Consider the following 6000-nt stretch of genomic DNA (forward strand, 5'->3'; position numbering starts at 1 on the left):
TACTTCATTCAGCCTCTGGCCTTGAAGCACTGCTCACCATCTACCGACTGCCACATGTATAGCTAGTGGTAATGATGAGATAAACACAAGGTAGAAATGCCAAAAAATGAACTTTTTCTACTGTGCAATGTGCTATAATGAATTAAATGGCCTGTTCTTATTTTTGCCATTTTACATATTTTGTCCTGTATGTGTTAAGAGATGTTTTGTTCTCCGTGGCTTATTTCCCGGCATATTATTGGCTTGCAAGGCATGATACATGTACTGTATTACATGAAAACACATTTATTTGTTTAAAGAAAAAAATATCAAACTGGAAAAATAAAATCTACACTAGTTTATTATTGGTAATATATATCATTTTAGTACTTATTGTATTCCAATGGGAATATATTTCCCTTTATCTGTTTAATCCACTTTGTTTTTCCATGTAGTGTTGACATGACAGAAGTATTTTGTGTATGTAAAATTAACAAAAATTCCATACTTAAGTTGTGCTAGCCAAATTTCTTTGTTTTTAGTTTGTGTTGTTTCATATCTACTTAAAATTTTCATAATTTACAAAATGATTCGTTTACTTGCAGTTTGTTGCTTAATGCTACCATGCAGTTAACATCCTAATTTTTTTGAAGTTTGAAAGAAAAAACGTTTTTAATAAAATTGATTGTTAAATAGTGTTAAAAACTTTTACATCTAGTGCCATCATAGGCATGCTGGAAACCAAATGAGAGTTACAATACAATGCAATATATGAAGTTACAAGCTATTTAGAATTTACTGTATCTTAAAAAGTGTCAAAATAATTAGAAAACATGGGTGGCATGGTGACAAAGCATTGAATCATAGACTTATCATTGGTTAGTGAGTTATTCTTGCTGAGCCAGATGTATAATATACAGTACTTCTGGAGACAAACATGAATGAATTTTGCTTCAAACTGGGTGGGAATGATTAAGACAGCTCATTGAGTTTCACATTTCTAAACCAACCCAGTGCTCAAAGGATGATTATTTTCAACAGACAAAGGACAGTGGTGCTCTCATTACCATGATACAACAGACCCGCAAAACATGCATCAAAGTAAACAATGTTTCAGCCCGCCAAAAGGAGGTGAATAGGAGGGTGGCCTTAAATGTTAAAAGGGCTGATAACGAAAAGAGATACAGATTTCACTATTCAAAACACCCAAATCAACAGATCTACACCAGTAGATGCACAGATGAGGCTGCACAACATCCACTTTCTGAATGTACATCCAAACAAATAACTAAAGGAAGTGTGGTGGACAGCCGGGTCCCATGCCCGGCAGGGACGCCCCTTCTGCATCTGTTCCGGGGGAGCAACCATGGGCAGCTCAATGCCTCCCCTGGGACGCTTGGTTGGGAGCCAGAGTTGGGAGGAAGAAGACGAAGCTTGAAGAGGAGTGGTGGTAAAGGAAGAAGAGAGTGTTTTGTTGGTGTTGTAGTGCTTTATGGACTGTGTATTGCCTGTGGGTCACGGGGAAGACGTGCGCCCACGGGTGAAGAAAATAAAAGCCTTTATTAGTTTTATACGTGTCTCTGTGGCCATCTGTGTCGGGTTACAGAAGTTAACATTACTGTCCAATTAGAAATGGAAACATGCAAAGCCAAAATATAGCTGTAGTGTTTTAACATGTAGTATATCCATAGAACACAATACTTATCTAAACTGTATTTGCCGTTGCTATGCCTAATGAAAACACAAAAGTCAAAATAAAGACATTGTAGCAGACAGAAGCACTTTTCAAGTGTAGAGCCAAGAAGCTGCAGTGGTCTAGGTGTGTGTGTGTGTGTGTGTGTGTGTGTGTGTGTGTGTGTGTGTGTGTGTGCGTGCGTGCGTGTGTTTGTCTCTTCTGTTGCAGTGCTCATTACAATGTACAAATTAATTATTAAGCTTCTGTTACCTTTTACTACTGAGCTCCTGAATTGATAACGGCTTTCTACCCGAAACTCCTTTGCTTTAAGGTGCATGGACTGGAGGAATTAGGGGCGACTGTTTTAGGATGAAGCCCTGTGGGCGTAGCCTTTGCAATGGAGGATTTTGCTTCTACTCACTACAAACATTTTAACAAGCTGACCATCAGACATGTATTCTCATTTGAGTGTGGCACCTAAATAGTAACAATCATTCAAAATTTAACCATAGATGTTGATAGAGGACTACTACAGATGTGCTTACAAATAACCACAAGTCACCCCTGATTTTGCATAAAGCAGCTTCTCTAAAAACTAAGGCAGATTGAAAAGCAATGCTTTTTTGGATAGTTTAAGGATGACACAGATAAAGTGAAAGAATGAACCTTAAATCTGTTTGTCAAGAATTGCTGTACAGGAATACAAAATAACACTGTTATTAAGAAAAAATTCAAAAACATATTTGCTTACATGATCTTCTTATCGGTTCTTGGCACAACACCTGGAAACCTTGTATCAGTTTAGCATAACAAACTTTTCACATGCAGCCAGTTCTAAAGGTTATAGTACTGCTTCGTGCAGAAGTTAAAGTTTTAATAGGTAATACTGAGTGAATTATGGTATCTTGTACAATAATAAATATTGATTAAGCAATCAATATACTTCCATAAATGTCCACACTGTCCATTATTTTTTTTAGAAGTAAATATTTTTCTGCCATTTAACTAAAAGAATTACTGTTGCGCATTCAGTATATGGTGTTAAATTTATTCTGAACATTTTCCTTTTTCATCTGCAAAATTATTCCTCACATACACTATACGGAGAAGAGTATTGGGATGCCTGACCATTACACCAACAGAGACTTTGATGACATTGCATTCAAATATAGACTTTAATATGGAGTTGGTGTCTGTAAGAGAGAAAATTGAGGTCATTATGTGCCAGAACTCATTGTATTCTCTTCACAATCTCATCGCACTTTTGTTTCTTCTCTTTGTTGGAAAAGTTGTTGCATTCCTTCGAAAAACAACACCCTACTCATCTAAAAGAAAAAACGAAATTGTTTTTAGCAAAAAGAGTTTTTTCTTTTTGGTTTATTTGTTTGCTATGGAGCGTGTCCATTTCTTTTGTGCTCATCTTGAAATTTCTTATTATATATACAGACTTATACAATTTCTTAATTGGTTATTAAATTATGATGTCCTGTTTACTTCCTATTACTTTTCACAAACTTATTTGATCCCATGAAAGTACAAAAAATGTCAATCGAATTGTTCTTCCACTGATTTGTGCTGCATCTTTGCAGAGGACTTCAGGTATGAGATTAACAAAGTAGTACTATATTCTCTTGTGAAGTGGACAATAAAGAGGGGTTTTGGGAAACGCACAAAAAAGTAGCTCATATATGTATTGTGAAGCTGCTCATCAATCTTTAAGATTCAACATTTTTGGTATATGCACCCTCAGTTGATCCCTCTCAATGTTTAAACAACATTTATTTCTATAGCACATTTTCATACAAACAATGTAGCTCAAAGTGCTTTACATGATGAAGAAAGATTAAAAAAATGACAAAATAAATAAGAATTAAAATTATGGAACACTAATTAACTTAGAATAAAAGTATGGTCCGATGGCCAGGGAGGACAGAACAAAAAACTCCAGACTGCTGGAGAAAAAAAAAAAAATCTGCAGAAGTTCCAGTTCACAAGACCGCCCAGCCCCCTAAAAAGCAATCTTACTTAATAGTTGGATGTGTTTATGGCTATGCATCATCTGAACTCTCTTTCTCCCCCTTCACTGTTCTTCAGGACAGGTCTATCCTTTCATACAAAATCTGTATTTACGGCTAATGGCTTTGTTACTTTTAAATCAGCCAGTCTGATTTTAAGTTTTGCATAATTAGCCCAGTTCCCAAAATTCAAACCATACTTGCCTTAATAAGTAGTCAAGGTCTTCATCTTAAGTCACTAACCTTTTTCTCTTTTCAGTTTTTTTGTTATGGCAACAGCTGACTTAAAGATATAGTAAACTTGGTTTTCCAGTTTATGTTGTCATATTTACACTCTCCAGGTGCTTGCATTAGTGCATGTGTACAGTCATGGCCGAAATTATCGGCACCCCTGGAATTTTCCCAGAAAATGCACCATTTCTCCCAGAAAATTATTGCAATTACAAATGTTTTGGTATACATACATTTATTTCCTTTATGTGCATTGGACCAACACAAAAAACAGAAAAAAAGCCAAATCTGACATCATGTCACACAGAACTCATATGATGCTCATTTGAACTCACCTGTGGCAAGAAACAGGTGCTGGCAATATAGCAATCACACCTGAAGCCAGTTAAAATGGAGAAAAGTTGACTCAACCATTCTGTTGTGTGTCTGAGTGTGCCACACTAAGCATGGAGAACAGAAAGAAGAGCAGAGAATTGTCTGAGGACTTGAGAACAAAAATTGTGGAAAAATATCAACAATCTCAAGGCTACAAGTCCATCTCCAGAGATCTTCATGTTCCTTTGTCCACTGTGCGCAACATAATCAAGAAGTTCACAACACATGGCACTGTAGCTAATCTCCCTGGACGTGGACGGAAGAGAAAAATTGATAAAAGACTGCAACGAACGATAGTCCGAATGGTGGATAAACAGCCGCAATCAACTTCAAAACATATTCCAGCTGTTCTGCAGACTCAGGGTGCAACAGTGTCAGCTCAAACTATCCGTCAACATCTGAACGAAATGAAACGCTATGGCAGGAGAGCCAGGAGGACCCCACTGCTGACACAGAAACATAAAAAAGCCAGACTGGAGTTTGCCAAAATGTACTTGAGGAAGCCAAAATCCTTCTGGGCTAACGTCTTGTGGACAGATGAGACCAAGGTAGAGCTTTTTGGTAAAGCTCATCATTCTACTGTTTACAGAAAACGGAATGAGGCCTACGAAGAAAAGAACACAGTACCTACAGTCAAACATGGTGAAGGTTCTAAGATGTTTTGGGGATGTTTAGCTGTCTCTGGCACTGGATGCCTTGACTGTGTGCAAGGCATCATGAAATCTGAAGACTACCAAAAGATATTGGGGCGCAATGTAGGGCCCAGTGTCAGAAAGCTGGGTCTGCGTCAGAGGTCACGGGTGTTCCAGCAGGACAATGACCCCAAACATACCTCTAAAAGCACCCGGAAATAGTTGAAGACAAAGCGCTGGAGAGTTCTGAAGTGGCCAGCAATGAGTCTGAATCTAAATCCGATTGAACACTTATGGAGAGATCTCAAAATTGTTGTTGGGAGAAGGCGCCCTTCAAATCTGACAGACCTTGAGCAGTTTGCAAAAGAAGAGTGGTTGGAAATTCCAGTTGAGAGGTGTAACAAGCTTGTTGATGGTTATAGGAAGCGCTTGATTTCAGTTATTTTTTCCATAGGGCGTGCAACCAAATATTAAGTTGAGGGTGCCAATAATTTTGTCCAGCCCAGTTTTTGAGTCTTGTGTGAAATGATGTCAGATTTGGCTTTTTTTCTCTGTTTTTTGGGTTGTTCCAATGCACATAAAGTAAATAAACGTGTATACCAAAACATTTGTAATTGCAACAATTTTCTGGGAGAAATTGTGCATTTTCTGAGAAAATTCCAGGGGTGCCGATAATTTCGGCCATGACTGTAGATGTTTAGTTCAACATTTAAACTGATTAAGCCACTCCTTGATTAGAAAAACAAGCAGTTACTGTAAAATCATGAACCCATCCAGTACTGCACAAACAACAAAACTTCTTCATGGTTGGCTTTTTTCCCCCCACCCAGAGTATCAAACATAAATTGTTTATCTAAAATCCCACCTGTCCCTATCTATTTAAACATTTCCCTCAGATGAACCACAAGCATTTATCAGTCTATTACAATGGCAGCTGTGTCCTTGACTGCTCAAGGTAAAATGCTTACCACACTGTTAGGTGGGTTTAAATCCCACAATTTCATACCATAATTAATCCAGAATGGGTTTTTCCTGCAGAAAAAGAAGATCACAGGAACTTTGAACCTCTGACACATATCCTTAGATTACACTT

Source organism: Erpetoichthys calabaricus, chromosome 10 (assembly GCF_900747795.2).
Source record: "Erpetoichthys calabaricus chromosome 10, fErpCal1.3, whole genome shotgun sequence".
NCBI lineage: Eukaryota > Metazoa > Chordata > Cladistia > Polypteriformes > Polypteridae > Erpetoichthys > Erpetoichthys calabaricus.